Genomic DNA, 23,105 nt, shown 5'->3' with positions numbered 1-23,105 from the left:
TCTGCTTCATTCCAGCTGGCCCTCTCTGATCAATGTGAATACATCCTGCAAATATCAGTCTCAGTAATGAAGTATTCTACAGCATCAAGTAGACTGCAAGTGCACATTGGACATCTTTGATTCTCATAGATGCACATTGATCTGAAAAAGCCAGTTATAAAAGAGAGCATGTCACTGATATGAATCTATGTACATAAAATTAAAACTTGCAAAATGACACCATCATGATAAAAGGATATTTATGACTTGAAGATAAAAAGTATTGACTATAAAGTTCTTTTCAGAGATTAAAAAGCTTCATCTGATATGTCAATCTGGATAGTAATAGCACAGGTGTACATATACACAAAATGCATGGAAGTTTGTAGAGATTAAAAACCAAAAGATGAGTATCTCCTCTCGGGAAGATTTTCATACCCCAACATCAGGAATTTTGCAGGCCAATGGATGGAACTAGAATATATCATCCCGACTGAGGTAGCCTAGATCCGAAAGGACATGCATGGTATGTACTCACTTATAAGTCGATATTAGTTATAAAGTACAGAATAACGGTGGTATAACTAACAAACCCAAAAGAGCCAAATAACAAGAAGGGCACAAGGGAAGATGGTTGAAACTTCTTAAAGGGGGAAACAAAACAGATATTGGAAACTGATGGAAGGAAGGATAGAAGAGAGTGTGTTGATGGGAGTAGGATGGGGGGATCACATGTAGGGGTCATATGCAGGGGAGAGAAAAGAGAGATCTGCTGGTGTGTGGGGGGCAGGAAACCTCAAGGAGTTGCTAAAAACCTGGAATGGGGAAGGTCCAGGAGAGTCTAAGGGAGATGACCCTAGCTAAGATTCCTAGAAGTAGCTGATATGGGTCTTGAAGTGGTTACTTCCTATAGGCAAGCAGGACTCCAAATGAAGGACAAGACAGCAACCCACCCAGAAAGCATTTGATCCAAAATATGACCTTTCTATAACATGTAAAGGAATAAAGGTAGAGCAGAGACTGAGGGAACGGCCAATGAATGACTGCCCTGAAATGAGACCCATCTCATAGGCAAGAACCAATCCCTGGCACTATACTGATACTCCATTATACTTGCAGACAGGAAAGTAGCATAACTGTTCTCTGAAAGGCTCCACCTTGTACCCAACAGAAAAAAAAAAAAAGATGTAGAGACTCACAGTCAAGCCTTAAATGGAATTTGAGTAGTCCTATAAAATAGTTGGGAGACAATTTGAGGGACACAAAGAGGACAGAAACTCCACAAAGAGACAAGAGTCAACTAATCTGGACCCTGGGAAGATCCCAGAGACTGAATCACCAACCAAGGAGTGAACATGGACTGGGCCTAAGCCCCCTGTACATATGTAGCAGATGAGCAGCTTAGTCTTTCTGCAGGTCCTCCAAATAACTTCAGCAGAGCCACCTGCTTGCCTGCCTGCCTACATGCCTGCCTGTCTGCCTGCCTGCCTGGCTGCCTGCCTGCCTGCTGCCTGCCTGCCTGCCTGCCTGCTGCCTGCTGCCTGCCTGCCTGCCTGCCTGCCTGCCTGCTGCCTGCCTGCCTGCCTGCCTACATGCCTGCCTGCATGCCTGCCTGCCTGTAGATTCTGCATCCTTAAATGGACAGCCTATTCTGGCTTCAATGAGAGAGCATGTGCCTAAACCCACAGTGACTTGATGTGCGAAGTGAGGTTTGACACCCAGAGGGAGATTTTTCTTCAAAAGAGAAGAGGAAATGGGGGGATGACATGGGTGAGGAGACTAAGGGCTAATACTGTGTTGTAAAGGGAATAAGTAAATAAATTTAGTAAGAAAATTACGACATTGTCTTTTCATCTTTACTATCTTTTACAGCTATAATTATAATGAATTATTTGTGTTTTTCCTTTTTTTATGTTGTGACATTTTTACAATTTCCAATACTTAGCACAGTATTTGGTCATCTAGTGTGTTTATGTGTATGCACACACACACACACACACACACACACACAATCTGGTAAAAAAAAAAGTCACAAATTGAACTGAATTGATTTCTTATACATGCGAGGTTATTCTTACTAGGAACATCCTTAAGCATGAATACCTATGTTTTGTCAACAGGCAGAACTGGAAACAGCAGGGATATGTTACCCCGATCTGTGTTAACGCACTGTCCTATTTTCTTAAGAGGCTGAGTTAAGGGGAAAATAATTTGTAGTACATGATAGCAGGTGTAGCAAACCACACAGAGCAAGGAGAGCACACAGTGAGGCTTGTCAGCTGTAGGAACATTTTGCATAGTTGCTTAAGAGAGCAAAATTAATTTGTAGCTGTCAGTCAGCTGAGTGTGATTTGCTTTGGTTCTAGAATTTATTGACAAGACTCTAATAACAGGCACTTAAATTGTCTTCTCTGGAAGCAAACAGCAGAAGCTGAGAACTGGAAATACGATTCTCACCTACAGTTCCCAAGCAAAACAGAAGAAGGCTATTGTGGTCATATTGTTTTTACTACCATTTTCAAATTTTAATAGACACTTTGCTACTGGAAACTTCACAAATTAGCTTGCTGTTTTTCTTTACTACTGCAAGGTTAATATAGTCTTAGTGTTTTTGGCAAGCTTACCACACAGAGAGTTGGGGGGAAAAGAGAATTCAGATTGTCTGTAACAGAAGAGGTATGGGCAATTCAGGATTCAACAGCCATTTTATTAAGACACTTCTTGCTGGGACACATTTAATTTATTTACTTACCATACAATGTGAAGAAGGCATCCTCAGATTAGAAAATTGAAACTGTAGAAATAACACAATTGCCCAAGATTATATTTATAGTAAGTGGCAAACTTGGAGGTCTATATTGCGTATATTGGAAAGAATATCTGAATTTAGGGGCTTGCCAGCCAATAACTTGTAGTGGTAGAGCTGAACACAACATTCTGCAACCTCCTTTAAAATTTACAGTTGCTTTTTTATTAATTTAAGTAATACAAACTAATCTACCTCGGATCATACCAACCAAAGGATGGCAACATGTACCAGGCACCATGCCTTGCCCTATCTGTTCATTTCCTTCACCCTAAGGTTTCAGTTTCATAAGGGGAGAAACATAAGTTTCTTGTCCTTAAACTTGGTGAATTTATCAATGATTAAGGAAGGATGAGAAGTTTTCTAACAATCTGAACCTATGACTATCAACAGAGCAAGAAGCAGCCATTTCCTACAAAGTCACCTTTTGTTTGTGTTTGGTCTATGGAGCCATCAGAAGGCTATGAAACATGCAATGCCCAGAAGTCAGCTACTCTTGCAACCTTATGTTTCTTGCTTGCAAGTAGAGGAACCCTCAAACACAGTAGTTGAGAGGAGGCCCAAATGCCTGAATGCAAGAGATTCAGAGAGGAGAATACAGATTTGATCTCTACCAAAGGAATTGATTAAATTGAATCTAAACATAAGAAGAATTTAATGGGAGAAGCTGGATGCAAAATAATGATATCTCATTTGAAAAAAAAAAAGTGTTAGAGCTAGGAGTCAGGCTTTGGTGTGTTTCACCACAGACATAAGTAATTATTAAACTTGGAATCAGAATAAAAAATAAAAACAGTTACTGGAGCAAGAGCAAGGTCGCATCTAAATTTTTTGAGCATCTTGAGAAATGCCAAGCAAAGAAAACCTAAGACTTTTCCAAGAAGGGAGAAAATATCATGCAACACAGGCAAGGGCACTGAAAACTGTGCAGTGTGTCCAGAACTAATAGGATTGTGGCTGTATTTTCACCACATACTTATCTCAGTGATGGCTTTCAACCATTTTTCTGTTTGAAAGTATTTTCCTTGGCTATGCTTGCTAGGTTATTTATCTTACTTTTTTTTTCTTTTACACACATGGCACATAAATTCTGAATGACCTCATTTATAAATAAGTAATTAGAGAAATCTATATATTAAGGTTATACAGAGATATAAAACCAATGTGATACATATATAAATAATCAAATCATTGAGGCAAGATGTTAAAAAATTTCCAGACATAATTATGAGACCTTGGAAAACCTATGTCAGGAGGATGAAGCTCCAGTAATTATTTACCATCTAACTGAAAATTCAGACTGCTTAGAGAATGCCTTCTTTTCTGTGGACATTATGTTTTATCTATTAAGCCAATCTACTGATTGGATGTGTCTCATCACATGTCATAGAGCAATTATCTCTACTTAGTTTCCACCAACTTAACTGTTGATATGACCAACACACACACACAAACACACACACACACACACACACACCTTTACAAAATCACCCAGCTTGATGTCTAATTACATGTGGGGTTCAGCGTATTTAAAGACAATTTTAGGTTAGTGTTAATCAAATAATAACAAATCCTATGATTTGAAAATTAGGTAGAGCTGCATTCTACATAATGCCTTGGTGCTTACTTGAACAGATGCTAATTATATTAACTGAGTCAAATATAGAAAGCAAAGTAGGATTTAGTCATGTGGCATTTGAAATGGCATCCTGACAACACCATATAAATATTCTCAGAGCACTGCAAACACAGGTGTGAGTGTGTGGAGTTTAGATAAGAATATACACATTTGGAATTGTTAGTATATAGAGGACTGATGAATCATGCATTTACTAGACTTGCAAAGAGATTGAGAAGACAGCTGAAGGTGGTAGTCTAGGGAAACAAGCATTTCTATAGTAAGAGGGAGCAGAGATATTCAAGACAAATTTTTAAAACTATCTGGAATCATGGTGAAAGAAGACAGAACAAGTCTGAAAATATAAAAAACTAGAGTTAGTTAAAGAAGAGGCAAAACAAAGGAGCAAGACATTTCTAGACTATTCTGTGTCCTCATGGCTTCATCTGTAAGCTTGAAGAAGAAAGATGATGTGGTGGAGAAAATAAAGGGACAACATAGAAAGAGAGACATTTGAGAACTTTAACCACGAAAAGAGGAATTACTATGAGGTCATCAGGAATCAGCACAAAGGGTATCAGGAAGAAACAATGAGCAGGGCAGCAGAGTTGATGTGCAAGAGTAGACCACCACACACTGCCAAATGAGCATTTGCAAGTAAGATGGCAGAGAAAGGAAGGCGCAGGCACTTTACAGGAAGGACTCAAAGGAGCTGATAGAGCACAGAGGCAGCCACCAAATCCTTTTTATGCTCATCTTTCTGGTCATCACTAACATAACATACTTGGCCCTCTCCTCACTTTCTCCCTCTCTATGGAATGATTTATCTTCTTAGTAACAGTAGAAAGAATTTCTTCTTTCTCCCTAAAGTGGGTCAACCAGCACCTGGTGTGCCTGGTCGACCTCTTCTTGCTACATGTTCAATCTAGTAAGGAAGGCTCTGTCCTAATTTGGTAAGCCTTTAAGGTCGATATGATATTGAGGATGCGGTACAGCTGTCTCCCTACTCCTGAGGATCCAAATTAAAGCCATGGTTTTGTATGCTTCCTTCCCCATATTCAAGGTGGACAAGAAGAGAACTTTTGATATGCCTTCTGCTGTGGTTTGACTTAATATTTTACAGGAATGGAAAATAGTAAAGGAAGGAGAAATACTGTAATGGATTTCCCGATTCTTTTTTTATTAATTAAAAATTATCCATATGTACCTTATTTATATTATTTATCTGCTTCCTCTTCTTCCTCCAAATACCTACCCAGTATGTCTTCATCTCAGATGCATGTTTTTTGAAAACTATTGTCTCACATGCACAAACAAACGTGTGCATATATGTATATATATGTATATGCATATATGAATATATATGAATATATGAGTATAATCTGCTAAGTCTATTTAGTGTTACTTATATGTATATACTTTTAGGGTTGATCACATGTTATTTTAGGAGTCTCATCCCTAAGAAAAACTAATTGTTCTTCACCCTCTGTTCTCTTTAATTCCTTGTACCTGTTCATCTCCAGAATATGGTTACCCAAACAAGACCTGAACCATGACAACAATCATTAAAAAGTCCAATATGGATGCAGAAAATTCTTGATTCTTAAAAAGAATTTAAAAAGAGTAGAAAGATTGTAAGAACCAGAAGAATGGGAAGTTTGCTGTAAGAATGTGTCTACTTGAAATTTCAGAAACTGCAGCCATGAGGTCTCACTACCATAGCTGCCTAAGCATGAGTTGAAGAAAGATGATACTAATAAACCACTGTCAAGTGGATGGGGGAAACTGAGGAAGCCTCATTCTAAACATAGAGGTATGGGGAACTATGAAATTCTGGGAATAGAAGACATAGTCTTCCCCTGGGAAGAGCACACCAACTGGTCATCCAACGCCAAATTTTAAATCTCTAAAACAGACAAGTAGGTAAAATTATATGGTTGGAACTAGTGTGTGTATGTGTGTGTGTACGTGTGTGTGTGTGTGTGTGTGTGTGTGTGTGTGTGTGTGTGTGTGTACAACACATGTAATATCAAGGAATGAAAAAGAGAACATAATTTTTTTAAAGTGGAGGGTGTTTACCTGGAACGTTTAAAACAAGGAAAAGAAATGTGGTTATATTGTAATTATATTGTAATATCACAACATTCTTTTTCAAATGCCATTATAGTATTATCTTCACGTTGAATTAGAAACTTGCACGCAAGGAAACAACAATCTACAACTTTCATACAATACTGACGAGATACCCCAAAACAGCACCAAATTGGCCTAACCCAATCAATTAACTAAAAAAAATATTGTGTAACTCCTATAAATTTCATACAGTTTCTCTGTCCTAAACTTTCTAGGTAGTAGGATAAGGCAGATATAACATGGCTCTTATCAGTTCAATATAAAACAATTAATATAAAACATGTAAGATGTCTGCTAGCAAGTAATAGGAAAAAAGACAATAATCAGAAAGAAGATAGGCAAATAACACAGATGATACATTTGGTATGAGAAAGAAATGTAAAATGACAGTTGTCACAGAAAATGGCACCTGACCTTATTCACATCATATGACACAAATTAACCAATGAAATTAGAAAGATGGATGGTATACAACATCAGTAAAGACTCAGTAAAGAGTTAATGTCAACTGCATTTTGACAGTTAAATTATGGAAGTTTATTCCATTTTTTTTCTTGTTATTATATTTGTTTTTGTTTATCTGTTTATGGGTACATTCATGTATGACACTATACAGGTGGACAAGCTACAGGGTTTCATTCTCCTCTTCCACCCTGTTGGCTCTGGGAATTGCACCCAACTTGAGGGGCTCGTTTTGCTGAAGCTCAGTAGGCTCTCTTTAGAATGTTATTTGGTGGTGCTATTCAAATATTAAGTGTGCACACCCATTATGTGAGCAATCTGGTGCACAGTAATTTATCTTTAAAATACACAGATTCACACTCATAAGGCCCATGGTGCATCTGGGAATAATTAAAAACAGCATTAGCGTTGATTAGTTGTGGCTGTTTAAAAAGAAAGTATATTGCAACTCTATTATAAAATACTCCAGAGCAGAGTCTCTCTACTTCATCTTGACATTTCTATCTGAACCTTGACATTTAACTTGCGGAGTTCTTTGTCATAGGAGAATGTCTGTGAACTGTGAATGTTTAGAAGCATCCATCCTCGCTGGCATCTTCTCCTCCTAGAGTTGTGACAACCAGATGTATTTCTAGACATTGGCAAGTGCCTTCTGAGAGACAGGGGCATAATTACACATGTTTAAAAAATTGTAAGCACACAGGGCAACTGACAAGTGAACACCTAAATATTTTAAGTAACAGTTCTCAAAGTCATTACTTTCTCACAAGTGGAAACACATCGTGGAAAAATAGGAAGAGCCTGCACTGTGTGCTGATGAAATGAATGTGAGTGTAAGCATGCATGTGTGTAAAAGGATCAAGTGTTCTTCATGCCAGAACCACTCGCCATGCCTTGCTTTTGTTGAGTGGTCCTCTGAAATCTCATTGTTGTCACCTTGACATATTGATATGGGCGAATCATTAATTTGGTCTCTGATTGGCTGCTCTTGAATTTATCTCCACCTTTACACATGCCACCATGGGTAATACTTCTAAAGCAGCACTTTCTGACCACATGGTGCAGAATTACCTCAGTATAAAGTATCCAAGTAAAAAAGTTCACCTCGACCTTTATCAAGGTCAACCAGCTTAGAACTTTCTGAGATGGCACAATTAGCTAATTCTGTCTGTCTCTGTTTCCCTGTATATCATTCCATCTCTATCTCTGTTTGTCTGTTTGTCTCTGTCTCTCTCTCTCTCCCTCCTTCCCTCCCCCCTCAACCCTCCTCCCCTTCTCTTCTCTCCTCTTCTTTCTTAGCTTCAGGGGAAATCTCATTCAGAGAGGTCAACTTTCATATTTCCCAGCTTCCTCTGACCAGGTGCATTTACATTCTCCACCAGCAAGCCTTTTGCTGAGACCCCACCGGAAGCTACATTTGAAGCCAAACATCAGGTCAGGGAGAAACATCAGGTCAGGGAGCCATCGATTGGGCAGCAGAGTTAAGGAGGGACAAATGCCAGCATCCATGACTTCTGTGTTTTAATATTCACTTAGCTTTGTAGAGAGTAATTATATTCCACTCATTCTACACCAGCTGGTATTTACTTCATCCTCCATCAGGCATCAACAGAGCATGGGGCTGCAAGACAGAAATATTACTCTGGCGAGCATAAATATTTCATTTTTCACACCACAAATGTGTTGATGATTTATTAATTAGCCTAAAGGCTGCTGCCGCTGCAAAACTGAAAACTAAGGCTTTCTGCTCCACGGATCAGGCCTGTTGGGGGCATGGTGCCCATGGGTGATTCTCAGCCAGAAACATGGGCTGTGTTTTACAAAGAGCCACTGGAAGGAAGATCCAGTCCAAACTTCGCAGCCTGGTCTTGGCTTTTAACTTCACAAAGAGGCCATGCATGGAACTTTCCCAGCTGTAAAAATATCTTCTCTTCCTTTCCAGAAAAAAAAAAAAAATGAAGCCTAGTCCCCAGCCAACTGTTCGACCTACAAGCTGGCTGCTGAGGCGAGGTTGCCAGCCTGTTACAGTGTTTCTGCTTGCTTTGGGCCATTCTACTGGGTCTATAAGTTGAACATTCCCTTGAAATCTAGCCACATATATTTGGTTAGTGGCAGTGCCCAGAATTTTGTTTTATAACATCCCATACACTATAGAAGGAGAAGTTGTCCCAGGTATGGAAGATTTATATAGCAAAGGTTTACTCTGCCTGAGCCCTCTATATCCACTTGAATAAAAACCTTTGAGCTCTCAGGGAGTACCTATTTTAGTGTTTGGACCAGCTAAATGGTTAAGAGGGGGAGAAAGGAGAATGGAGGCCAAATCATCATTTGTGTTTGTAATAGAGTTTAATTAGAAGTCACAACCTATCATAAGGCACCAGATAACTTGACAACTCATTGTATCATATAGAGTAGCAGCGTTCAACAAAGCATGGATATCATAATTTTTCTCATTTATGGAGATACTCCTTGGCCATTAAAATTGTGAAAATGCAATGACATTTAGTAGGTAGAAGCCAGGGATGTGGCCAAACACCTTAAAATACATAAGAAAGTTGCCCTCATTTCTAGAAAATAAACCTTCTGGTCTGAGACATCTGCAGGGCTTCGTGGAGGGAACACTAGGCCATATTTGTAGGAAGATTGGACATGCTTGGACAGGTCATTTTTTTCTCACTGGTTTTAGAGCACATGTAAACAATAAGAATTCACACATACGCTCAGGACCTTCATTGATGTGCTATATTGGGAAACACAGGTTGATAACTGTTGTGTCATCCTTAGGTAAACCAAGTCACCTTAATAGTTGGAAACAATGATGGAACAGGAAGTCATGCTCCTATCACTGGACTCCAGCCAGCCACACAGATTACCTTTGCAATCCAGTCAGTGTGCATTTGACAAACAGGAATACAACTGTGATCTTAGGCTAAGGTTCCCAATGGGGCAAGTGTCTAAACACACATACTCTTACACTGCCAGCAACTTTTATACAGTTGAAACTTAACATTTAGCAAAAATGGAGGCATGCATAACTCAAGTTGCTCTAGTAAAACATGGAAAAGATTTTTCTTTGTACATATCATAAAGTAATATAGTTAGTTACACATGCTCCTAATGAGTAAGAATTCTATATTCTACAAGACCTAATTCCTCTGTGATATGAGTTCTTGCTATTTAAGCCAGGCTAACCTTGTACTTACTAGGTAGACCTGAGATCAATAGCATGTGCCACTAAACTCACCTAAACTGAGATATTATTGAAATGTTATCTTCCTTATCTGAGAAGTAAATAAAAACCTCTATCCATAACAGAGAATAGAGACAGCCAACAACCCAAGTGTCCTTTTCCCCAGGAAAAAAATTGTTATGTCTCACAATTAATTAACACATACATATTCCCTGGCTTTGCTTCATCTCTTCTATACAGTTATTGTGCTGATATAAGAGGAAGCAGAAAGAAATGATTGTCTTTCATCATGAACCCACGGGCTCCCTCAGTTTTGATTTGAATATCTGCCCTTGACCCAATGTTTTGCCTTAAACTTTATCCTGGATTCAAGCTTGCAAGTTCTCCTTATCTTGTTTAAAATCTATCCATATGTCCCTAAACCCATTCTTTACCTCTGTCTGGGGACAGTTGGTAAGGAGACCAGAGACCACCTACAAAAGACCCCTCAGCACATCTTTGGGCACATCACAGTTAATCTTTTCAAACATCGTTCCTAACAAGGACCACTAAAAACACTTTACATAAGAGGTTGCTGAAATTATGAGAGAAGAAATGGTTCCTGGAACATACTAAAGAGCAGCCAATGTTGAATAAATGTGGATAAATTAGAAACTGAATGAGCCAGCTGATACAAAGCAGAAACAGAATGCAAGGGAAGATCTGGCTTGCCATGGGCTCTGGCTTTCTATACCATACTCTTCTCTGTCTTTCCTCAATCACAGCCTCTTCATATGCTGACCTGGGGCTTTGCAGATCTCCTCTGAAAACTGTATATCTCACAGATTTCAATTCTGGTATATCCATGCTTTAGAATGTTTCCAACATTCTTTTAAGACAGGGATATCCTATAAAATTTTATATAACATATTCTTGGAGCTATATACTCTATATTAAGGCAATCCACACATAATTTTCATCATTTCTCCTTCTAAAATATATACATACAGAAGAATTTTGGCAAAGTCCAAGAAGGCTTGATGTGATTCTAAGAGTGGATGTTCTGACTTCACATGGCTTGGAATCACATCACCCTTCACTCACATCATAGGACCTGGAATGATTTTATTCATCTTTGTTTAAGTTCTCAAATTTTTATGTGCATGGAGAGAATAATAGAACATACTAAATAAATTTTCTATGAGACTTAACTGGTTAAATCACTCTATTCTTTGACACATGAAAATAATTCAGTCATATGTAAGTTAGCTCCATGTATATTATTCAATTCACTGAGCAGTGCTTTTTTGTGTGTTTAGATTTTTTGTGATTTTTGTTTTATTTTGTTATTTTGGCTTGTTTGTTTGTTTGGCACCAGCGTAAGGGAGTGTAGAAGTTGAGAGTGTACTGCTTTGGCTTTCTAAGCTGTCATTACCGGTGTGTCTATCATGCCCACAATAAAACATTTGAGTTTAGGATAAGTTAACATTTTGAGATGCTCTACTCCAGTACTTATTTAAACTTGCTAACATTTCATTTGTTGTCACCGCATCTCCTCGATCATTTGCATACTTCTACTGTCACTGCGGTTTGGATGAAGGATAGGAGCTGGGACTGAGTATTTTGCTTTCCAAATTTTACATGATTAATGATACAAACTAATCTCTGTGCCTGAGAGTGTGCTTTTGCTAACCAAAAGATTAGACCAGGGAAAGAGTAGGTGTTAAGATTTCAAAGAGAAGCACAATGGAGAGGATATGTGACTGAGGTGCACATAGAGCTCTAAGAAGGATTTAAAGAGGCATAACATGATAAAGGTTTTATCTATGAGGTCATACCTACTTAAAGCATGCTACATGAAGATATGTTGTGGATCCTTTATAAAAGAACATGAATACATCAGAGGCAATTGGATTTTCTGGATGATGTCTATACTGTGAATGTCAGCAGAAAGGGAGAAGATCTCCATAGGACTGCCTAGGCCAGACTTCAGGACATGAAGGACACTATTGGTAAGTATCTGACTTCTTCAAGAGTTTGTAGCAAAAGCTCACACCTGCATTCATATCTTGGGTTAATCCAAACCATCTTGCTGCAATCAGGTAATGAATGAAATAAGGAAAGGATAACCCAACTAACCAAGTGAGACTGATGAGAGAGAAATTTAGGTAGGAGCTCCTTATGTTCAAGTCTGTATGGAGAAAGTGGGAGTTTTCTAACAAACTCAGAGTCTGATGATGGCAGAACCCCACTCTGTGATTTTATCTACCTGTAAGGGCAGGCTACTAAAGGAAGAACATGACGTCATGCCAAGATCATGGCAATAACAGACCTTTACCACACAACAGTAAACCGTTTCTAACTGATGAGCCTCTCTGTCCATTTCTCAGGCTGCAGTCATAGCCCCTAAGGAATTTTCACTGGCTTCCACTTAACTAAGGAGAGATAGACTGAATTGAAATAAATGAGCAGTCTCTAATTCTTAGTTTAGCAAATAAAGAAAAATGTATAATAAAATTAGACATCATTCAAAATGACAAAATCTGGCTAAGTCCCATGAATTAGTTCATTCTGCCGGATTTAGCTGATCTACAAACTTTACAAGGTTGTTGTCAACATAAGAACAGTGTTCAGTTTGCTATGAAAATAGTGGCCAAAAATGATTTATGCTTTAAATATTGATTAGATGCTGTGCTCAGAGACAGATGTCAGAGTGTCCACCCCAACAGGCAACACCAAAGATGAATGCAGGACTATGAAGTGAGACAAACACAGACTACAGAGTACAAAGAATTCAGACATGTAGATATTTATGGGGAAGCTACTGAGTACCGATATCGCTAAATCATTTCCCAAGAGAGAGCTCTAAGAATATTTGTGGACCCTTTGAGTAACTAAACATCAAAATGCAAAGGAATTTGCAGAGCTCATATCTACTAGAGTAGAACAACAATTCATTAAATAATTTGTAAAACAATTTGTTTTGTTGAAATATCTGTACACCAAATTTACAATATTTCTAATACTGTTGGTTGATTTTAGCAGCTGCTGAGAATTTGACCTTCATGTTTCTTTTGGTGTACATAATTCTAGCTTGCCCATTTTTATGTATTTTAAGCTAAATGCAAATTTCAATTTAATAAGTAAAGGAGGAATAGATACTTGGAGGGAATGAAATAAAAGTACAGGAAGTAATGGCATTTTCCTTTGAGTCAGTAGGACTACGATATTCTCCAACCACCTTGTCTTCTAGCTCTGTGTTTTAACTTAGAAGATGAACAAGCAGAGAAGAAAGAAGAGACTAGTGGGCTGGTCCCTTGTATTTGTTTCCTCTGGGAAGTTATGAAAAGCACTTGCTCAGGGCCACATATAACATAAAAGGATGGAGTTTTGATGACCTGAACAGTTAAAATATTTTTAAAACACACTGCAGTCAATCACTAGAAATGAAACAATGTATTATTTAAAGTTAAAACAAACACAAATATATATAGTAACAGAAAAGTACCAAGAAAAGGGCAAAATAAACAACATATTCACATTAAATCTTCAAAGGCTTGACTAATGCGAATATAAGATCTAAGTGTTTTAATACATCACTAAAAATGAAAATGTTGAGTATGTAACAGTAAATATGACACCTAAAACAAAAGATCGCTAATAAATTAGGCTAAACCTTAATTGATTGATAGTTTCCCATGTAGAAAGTACTAATAAGTTAAAACCTTATGATACATACACTACAAAGTTTATATTGAAAAGATGCTTTGATAATATTAATGTTAACCATAAAATTTACTTAGCTGAAGTGAGAGCATAAAACATCCACATTTTGTAACATTAGTGAGTTATTTACTACATAACTGCATCCTTGCCACATGAATGAATCATTAGGCAAATTCTTTTTTTATAAACAACTTTATTTGACAAAACAAAGATAAATGTACAGATTTTAAACATTTTTTGCTTAAAATTATACATTTTTTCAGTACTTTTTTCAGATTTTAACATAATTTTTACATAAAACTATATGAATATATTTTTTAGTCAGTACTTGATTTTTTTCAAGGTTTGATAGTATGCCTTGGAAACTTAATAGTTACAATGAGCATAAAGTACATGTAAAACAAAATGTAACATGGAAATAGTTAAAGTTTTCTTGTTTTGTAAATATATTTTGTTTTGTTTTATTTTCTTTATTTCTTGGACTTCATACAGTCTGTGAGTTGTTTCTGGGGGAGTGCAAGCCTCTGGGGTTAGCATCCCACTATCAGTGACTGCATATTCTTATACAAACAAACCACAGCCCAGGCACATATTTAGATGGTTTGTGGAACTAGATAATCTGATAATCTAATTACTGAATAAAATTAAAGGCCTTGGCTAAGTACAGTATAGCATATTTCTAAATGACTCAATAGCATTGACTCACATGAAGTAAGACAAAGTGGAGAAACTAAGAGCCCGACAGAAGCGGCAGTCCTCTGTGGAAGAAAGAAACTCAAACATGGCAAGATTTTTAGTGGATTTAAAACAAAGAAAAATGCTGCTATGGTTATTAGAGTTTGAAAAATTATGGACACAAAGAAACCATATAAAATACCAATGAAGAAAGGACAGAGAAAACAACATATTTAATTAAAATGCATAGTAAATGTCTAACATTGGAAATATAATTTAAGAGCATAAATTAAAAAAAAAAAAAACAATGTCTACAATCCCAGTACTTCAGAGACATGGACAAGAAGATTTTAAATACCTGACAAACTTGGGCTACACAAATAAAGACATAAAAATAAGTATACAAATTTGAAAAAGAAGGAAAACTTGTTAAAGAAGATACAGCAAAGACAATTGTTTTATTAAATCAGTTGAGCAAACTACTCATCAATAAAAAAGAATTAGTTAATGTATACTCAACAGATTCTAAATAATTGTGCTAAGTAAAAGAACCCTGTTGAAAAATTACATGCATCATATTTCCATTTATTTCTACTTCTAGACATAGCACACTAATGAATCTGTATTGCTTTGTGGCTTCTGAAAATATGGAAGCATGTTAGGAAGAGGCTTTGAGGAAGGATGACAGGAGATATGAATTGTGTTGAGAAATGATGTATATGTTAGAATTAATAATACTAATGGTCTCAAGAACACATCTGCAAGTTGGTTAAATTGTGTGCTTTTTATGTTCAAATTATGTAGAATGCATTTTATTATATCAATTATACACAATATGATTACTCATAATTAAATTGCATTTAACTTAGAAAATGCTGAAAACACTGATAGTAATAATTAGTATATTTATAAATTTGTAGAATATACTTATCCTCTACATTCCTTACATGCTTTACACCTTTACTTTCTGAGACACACGCACACATACACACACACACACACACACACACACACACAGAGAGAGATAGATAGATAGATAGAGAGAGAGAGAGAGAGAGAGAGAGAGAGAGAGAGAGAGAGAGAGAGAGAGAGAGAGTTGTATCTTGGTACTTACAAGTTTTCAGTACTTTTATGTTAGATAATATATTTCAATTATATATTATTATATAATATAATTGTATAAAATAATTAATCATTTTATATTTGATAATATGCCTCTGTCAGTATTCCTTAGCTACACTCAGTTCTTTGTCTAGAGTTAAAACCTCACTAGCTTTCCTCCATCCATGTTAGTGTGTTTACAGGCAGTCATTTTTGTGAGAACTCTTGAGTGAAGCTTCAGACATTTCTAGGAGACAAAGTTACTAAAGGTGATTCATAACTCAAAAGTTTTAAAACCTTCAAACAGAGTGTGTACAGTCAGACACTACAGCAGCACAATGAGAAATGTGATTCTAGGTGATATGCATATATCAGAGAGTATATGTAGAAACACCAGAGTGTTAGAGGGCAGTCATTACAAGTAGCTTCCTATGCAATCTAAAGATGTAGCACATGTGAAATTCATGTGTGGATCTGCTGCATGTTTAACATAGCGTATACTATATTACAGAAAAAAAAACTTATAGCTAAGATAAAACTCTAAAATAGTGATTTAAGGGTATAATGTAGTAAATAAATACCTAAACCAGCAACATAGTTTGTATTATAGAATTACAAATATTTTACTATGTACATAATTACATTGCTATACTTATATATTATATTACAAGACATACAGGGTATTTCTTATACCAGCATCACCACAAACACATGAGCAATGCATTGTGCTATGATGTCACAATTGGTATGGCAACTATGGTAGTCAGAATTATCATAAATCTTTCTTGTTTGATTGTCCAGGCAAACAAATATGTGACTGATACGTTGAGTCATAATGTTGTGATATCTTTTATCACTTAAAGCTATCATTATCTCGAAAGTCAATCTTTAAGAAAATCATTTTCATACAGAGTACAGTCATATACATAAAAATTGTATAAATAAATATTTATTTATATAAACATATAGTTATATAAACAAATATAAATGTATTTATATAAATAGAATCTTTACACACATATTGAATATTTCTTCCATAATCAGATATTATTTAGGCATTGTGCATATCTTTACTACTGAACTATTACAATAACCCTGTGAGGTAGATATTACATTATTTCATTGCATACAGAAAAACAGATCCAAAAACTCATCAATTAGAGCCCACTGAGAAAAATTCTAGACAGAATTATAAGAAGACCAAAGCTTGAAAGTTTCAAAAAGGAAGAATTCCATGCACTAAATGCTATGGAAAAGTCTTAGATCTCTATCTATAAATGCAGCCTATAGACAGAGCATTTAATTCTGCAGTCAAAAGACGGGGATTCTGTAAGGAATGGGAATAAAATGATGGTAGCCAAACAAAGGGACAATTGACTAGTTAGAGGTTTCTACAGAGAATTAAAGGTTTTGGAAAGAATAGAATATTTTGTCCCAGATATTGCTCTAGTCTTTGGCAAAAATGCTAAAGTACAGTGTCATCCCTGCCATTAAGTCTTTGTGTACATATGCTAGGTAACATAGTAAGCCAAAGGGAGATAGTACATAGAACTGCAGTCCAGGAAAAAGAACGCTAAAAATTCTGTCTCTGCTTCCTTTGCTGCTATGGTATAAAATCCTCTATTCTTCCATCTTTGGAATTATGAATTGAAATAAATGCTACATCATTTGTAGTTGCTTGTGTAGGTACACTGCAGTGGTAAAAATTCTAACAGAGAAAATAAAGAATCAGAGGTGGGTTCTTTGCTATCACTACCTGATTTAGAGCCATCTATAACAGGACTGCAAGAGGATTCAGGGGAAGTTTGGGTAGGCAGGTAGAAATAAAATCAGAATGCTATAAGCAGAGCTTAATGGGCTGTCAGGATCTCAATACACCCAAATCCCACAGCAATATGGATGGTACCTGGTCATTTGTCTTGTCGTCATGACCAAATACCAAACACTTAGGAAAAAAAACAACTTAGGGAGAGAAGTAAAGATTGATTCTGGCATAGTTTGAGGATTTGTCATGTAATATGACTATTTACTCTCTACTATTATACCTTAAGTCTATGCAACATTCTTTTTGCTTTAATATTTAAAAATATAATAAAGCCTTCATCCTCTATCTGATGCCCTCTACTGTAGTGAATATTGTGTCATACAGGGAGAAGCATGAACATCGACATATAGAGTGAAGAGAAGTTCCCAGGGACCTAAATCATGTTCACATACAGACAAATGAATTGGCGAGGAGGGGGTGTGAATCCAGTGTGACTGGCAACAAGATGGCCAGAAACCTGGGGACTACCCTCCAAAATCGAACTTAAGATGAGCACGCTACACCTTGTCATATGTGCCTTTGGGACTTTTGTGCTGTAAACTGTCTCTGAGTTAGCAGCCCCAGAAAGTTCTAGGGCTGATCAGAGAAGCTTTAAAGGTTACTAAGCCTTGGAGTCAGCATTGTGTGTGTGGCAGTCAAACCTGATGGACTAGCAGAGAGGCAAATTTACCATTTATACGTTGAAATATGAATTCCTGGGCCATCTAAGATGGCCAGAGAATAGCAGAGATGCTTCTCTTTCTGTGAACTTTGATCTTGTGTGCAATTCACACAAACTTCTTCATCTCACTTTGGACTTCTTCTGAGAAAAATGACCACAAAAATCTGCAGTGGTACCAGAGGGTCTGGGAATGATAACTTGTTATTACTCCTAAAGAGGAATTCTCTGAACAAGTCTTGTCAATGAATTTACTCTGTTCTTACAAAGCTACACCATTGCAAATCAGCCAGGTATGTGGCCACCACCTCCTTGGCACCCCTCAATGTTCATGAAAGACAGGCAAGAAAATAGGTGGCAGATGTGAAGGGAGGGAACTGATGTCCCTATCTGTCAGCTGTCCTGATTGATTCTAGTCTCTGCTTCCCACAAAGAACTACAGCAATGCTTTCTCTTCTCCCTATTGTATTTGGTTTGGAGAGAACAGACTCATTTTGCATAATGTATGGGTTCCTCCTAAATTATAAATACACTGTGACTGCAGTTTTTCCACCACTTCTATCTATACCTTAATATCAGCTTTAAAATTGTCTTTTATGAAATAGAAAGGGGAAAGGAAAATTAGATATGACAAGATCAGATGTCAGAGCCAGGAACCAACCATGTATCTTGGCCAGCTTCCAAGATCTACAAGGGGAAAATTTGCCCAAGTAGATTTTACCATGGTTCCACGGGCTCTGCAGTTTTCTTCCTTGCTAAATGGCTTCTGGCGAGTTCTGTGCCTTTCTGGAACTGTCTATGGACTCCCTACAGTAATACATTCTTATATTCTATACTTTTATCCAGTCCAAATGCTGAATCACACCCTTTCTGAATTATTCCTGAGTATTCAGAAAGTATTATTTTTTTTTTATTTCAAGTGGTCTTCTCTCCTTTAAAAGTCTCTTTAATTGGTTTGGCTGTTTTCTTATGGCAAAAATATTCTGTAGTCTTAGATAATATCTGAGATCAAATATAAATAAGCAAACATTTTTAAGATTTATTTTTAAGTGTGTGTGCATGTGTGTGTGCATGTGTGTGCATGTGTGTGTGGGGGTGTGTGTGCATGTGTGTGTGTGTGTGTGTGTGTGTGTGTGTGTGTATGCATGCTTGTGTGGGCCGAGATGTGTGTGAGCATATTTACAGCTATGTTGCATATTTGTGCATTAGTAGGCACTTTTTGTAGGTGTTTGTAGTATGTTTGCAGTATCTAGTTTATACAAGAATCTAGTCTGTAGTATCTAGTATATACAAGAATGTGTGTGTATGTGTGTGTGTGTGTGTATGTGTGTGTGTGTGTGTGTGTGTGTGTACATGCATGCAGAATCCAGAAAATGACATCAGGTCCTGTGGAGCTGGAGTTACAGACTGTTGTGAGGGAGCTCAGAACCAAACTCTGGTCTTCTGCAAGAGCAGGCAGTGCTCTTAAAGGCTGTGCCTTCAACACTAAGACACAAATATTTTTACTACATAATATTTCAATTATTCAAAAAATGATTAAATCAAAAATTACCATACAGTTTTTTAAAAGAAGAGGTCATGGCCATTTGTATTGTCCAACTCAACAATATTCAACTTTCTTAATGTTGAGACCCTGTAATTCATAACTGCAATTTTGCTATTGTTATCAATTAGAATGTAAATATCTTATATGCAAGATAACTGGTATGTGACCCCTAAAAGTTCTGTTACCTATAAGACTTCAGTTACAACTGCTGGACTCTAACCGAAACATAAATTCATTTCTCACATCCATCAATTAGGGCATTTCTCCAAATGGTGTCATGCATCTCTTTTTAAATTTCTTTAGTTATATAACTATTGTTTCTATTATTATCAGTTGGTGGTCATAGTAGTAACATTTATGTGTATGGAGTCCAGAGGACAAAATATGTAGTTAGTTCTGTCTTTCATATATTTCATGGGTTCTGGGGATCAAACTCATCAGCTCATCATCAGGCAGGTGAGGCAAGAACACTTAGTCACTGAGCCATCTCACTGACCTGTGGTGCACATTTCTGTTCAATGCATCCATTCTGAATAAGCCTTTGCTAAAATTTTCTCACACAGCATGGCACACATGTCATTTTCTTCTTCAGAAGTAAGGCTATAACTTCAGTCTTCTTGGTTCATTCAACAAAAGATCTCAATCTAAGGTCAAAAGTATAGTCAAAGGATAGATAGGATTCTTAGGAGGAGGCAAGATTGACTTTCATTTGAATTCAAAGCAGTGAGATCTACACACCATCTGAAACAGACATCCTAGGTGAATAGCAGAATTTTATCCCTGATGAAGTCTAAAAATGTAAGAATGAAGTGAAGCAAGGTTTGGGATTCACATGGACATGAAAGCAAATGAAGGCTCATAAGTCGGTAGTGAAAGGTTTCAAATTTGCTTAGAGCTTTTGTGTACAGAACTTCTAGCTCACTGTGAATCCATTCTGCTGAAAAAAAAATAACATATTTCTTAAGCACTCACCCTGGGCTTGGCAGACAGTGTGAAATTAATACGAAACAAAAACAAAAAACAAAAGGCAGAGTCTGCAAAGCAGACATGGTTTCATTCTTAAAGACATTTTATGAAACATGAAACATACAAATTACATATCTATAATATATAAAAAATTCCTGCAAAGGAAGGTAGTAATAACCTAATAAAAGAAATGGATAATTTATTAACATTTTCATTAAAGTAAACAGAGAATATACTGTAAAGTAATAGCTAATATACTTTATTTTTAAAACTGAATGCTTCTCCCTATTAGATACAGATTGCCAAGTATTACATAGATAAAATTATCTAGGAATATAGTGTTTGTTAGGGGTAAATATAATGAGACCTTACTTAGTGATTGATAAGCATTTAAATTACCATATAATTCCAAAGTTACAACTTTAAAATATCTATTAAAACTGATGTCATATATGGTTTAAGAAAACCAAATTTTAGGAATGTATCCTAGTGAACCAAAGGACTGGTTTTGATGGCTTAAACATTATGGAATCATTTACCAATAACACAATAATAGCAAAAAGTAATACCAATGGAAATGTATATTAGTAAGGAGAGTGTTTCTCACATAATAGAACACATCATAATACACTATACAGGTGTTTAATATGCTACGATTAATTCAGGAATAAACGATATTAGCATTGCTTAATATAAGCATTCTAGGTTGTCAACAGAATTCATGGTTGACTAGGTGCTTACATTTGTGTTCCCAGTTCTTTGTTAGTATTTGGTTGTATCCCTCAAGAAGATGTTGAAAACTCCTGGGAAAGCTTCTCACTGCAGCCTAACGAGTCCTTCTTATTACTCATTTCTATGACTCATGATCACTGATGAACAAGTAGGAACAAAGCCTGCTTTATCGGTGAAAAAAAATAGCTTAGCTCTCAAGACTAAATGACCACCATATCCCAGTCCACTAAATACCAAGAGACAAGCTTAGGCATCTACTAGGTGGCTATAATATGACGAGGCAGATCAAGAAATCTAGTGCAACTCATTTTTGGCCTCAAATGCTGAGACTGAGAACAATTACTAAAATATTTCTTAGACACTTGAGATGACTCAGCAGTTAATATTGATAATCATTTCCCCAGAAGATCTATACTAAGTTCTCAGCACCCACCACAACAGGTAGCTAACAAATGCCTATACCTCCAGTTCCAGTGGACCCAATACCCTCTTTTTCTTTCTGAAGCCACAACATCTCTATCTCCAGTCTCCCTTTCCCTCTCTTCCTATCTCAGTCAGTCAGTTCTCTCTCTCTCTCTCTCTCTCTCTCTCTCTCTCTCTCTCTGTCTGTCTGTCTGTCTGTCTCATACACACACACATGCACACCTTACACATAAGATTAAAAAATAATTTTTAACTTGCACTACTGCTATATTTCTAGCACAAACTATCTTTTTAAGAGAGAGGCTAAAGTTAGAAATATGTGAATCAAGAAATAAAGCAACCGAGTTGCTTTTAGTCTTTCATTCATTGAGGTCAGGGAAATGGACCATGAACTCCAGAAGGTGTGCAAATTCACATTCCGTTCTGTAGTTTAATTGTTTCTAAACATCATATATGCAAGGGAAAATACAGACATGTTTGTTCAACTAAATGGAACCATGAGATTTCTGCCCATTCTTGCTGCGTTCCTGAGTTCAGCAAACAGAACTCCAGAGAGGATGTGCTTTAAGGGACTATCAGCAAGTATAATAAATTTAATTTCTGTCTTACTGACCATTCTGTCTTACAAAGAAGGGTGCACATGAATCAGCTTTGCAAGACAATTCTGAAAGTGCCTGGGATACATAAAACATACTTCTCTCTCTCTCTCTCTCTCTCTCTCTCTCTCTCTCTCTCTCTCTCTCTCTCTCTCTCTCTCTCCCTCCCTCCCTTCCTCCCTCCCTCTCTCTCTCCACCCCCCCTCTCTTCCCAGCCACACTCACACACACACACCACATCCAAACTTTGATTTTTTTTTTCTGGTCATTTGTTTTGAAGCAGCTTAAATTCTTCTCAGAAAGTAAATGTCTGTAACCATGGAGATAGCTGTTGTTTTCAGTCCACAGGGATATAGGATTATGTGTTTAAGGAGACACAGAATAAGCTTTGATTGCTACTTGGGTGTCACATGTGATTTCAACTCCTCACTACTTACCAAGGTTTTCTCAGTGGACAAAGTTATAGGAATAGCTAATGATCCTCATTTCCTTAAGCCAGTTGAGAGATGACTCTACCTCTGGCATGCCCTAGAAGTTCATAGTGTGGAAGTTATGAGCCCTCTCCTACTACAGTCCTGATCAAGTGTCAGAAAGCAGCAGACATTCTGAATTATAGCCCTCATTCCACAGAGGATCTGAGTCCCATACATGGGGAGTTCAACAAGGCCTGAAGTTCTGATGCTACAAGAG

Source organism: Micromys minutus (assembly GCF_963924665.1).
Source record: "Micromys minutus genome assembly, chromosome: 12".
NCBI lineage: Eukaryota > Metazoa > Chordata > Mammalia > Rodentia > Muridae > Micromys > Micromys minutus.
The sequence above is the reverse complement of the archived record's forward strand: the minus strand, read 5'-3'. Positions refer to the sequence as shown.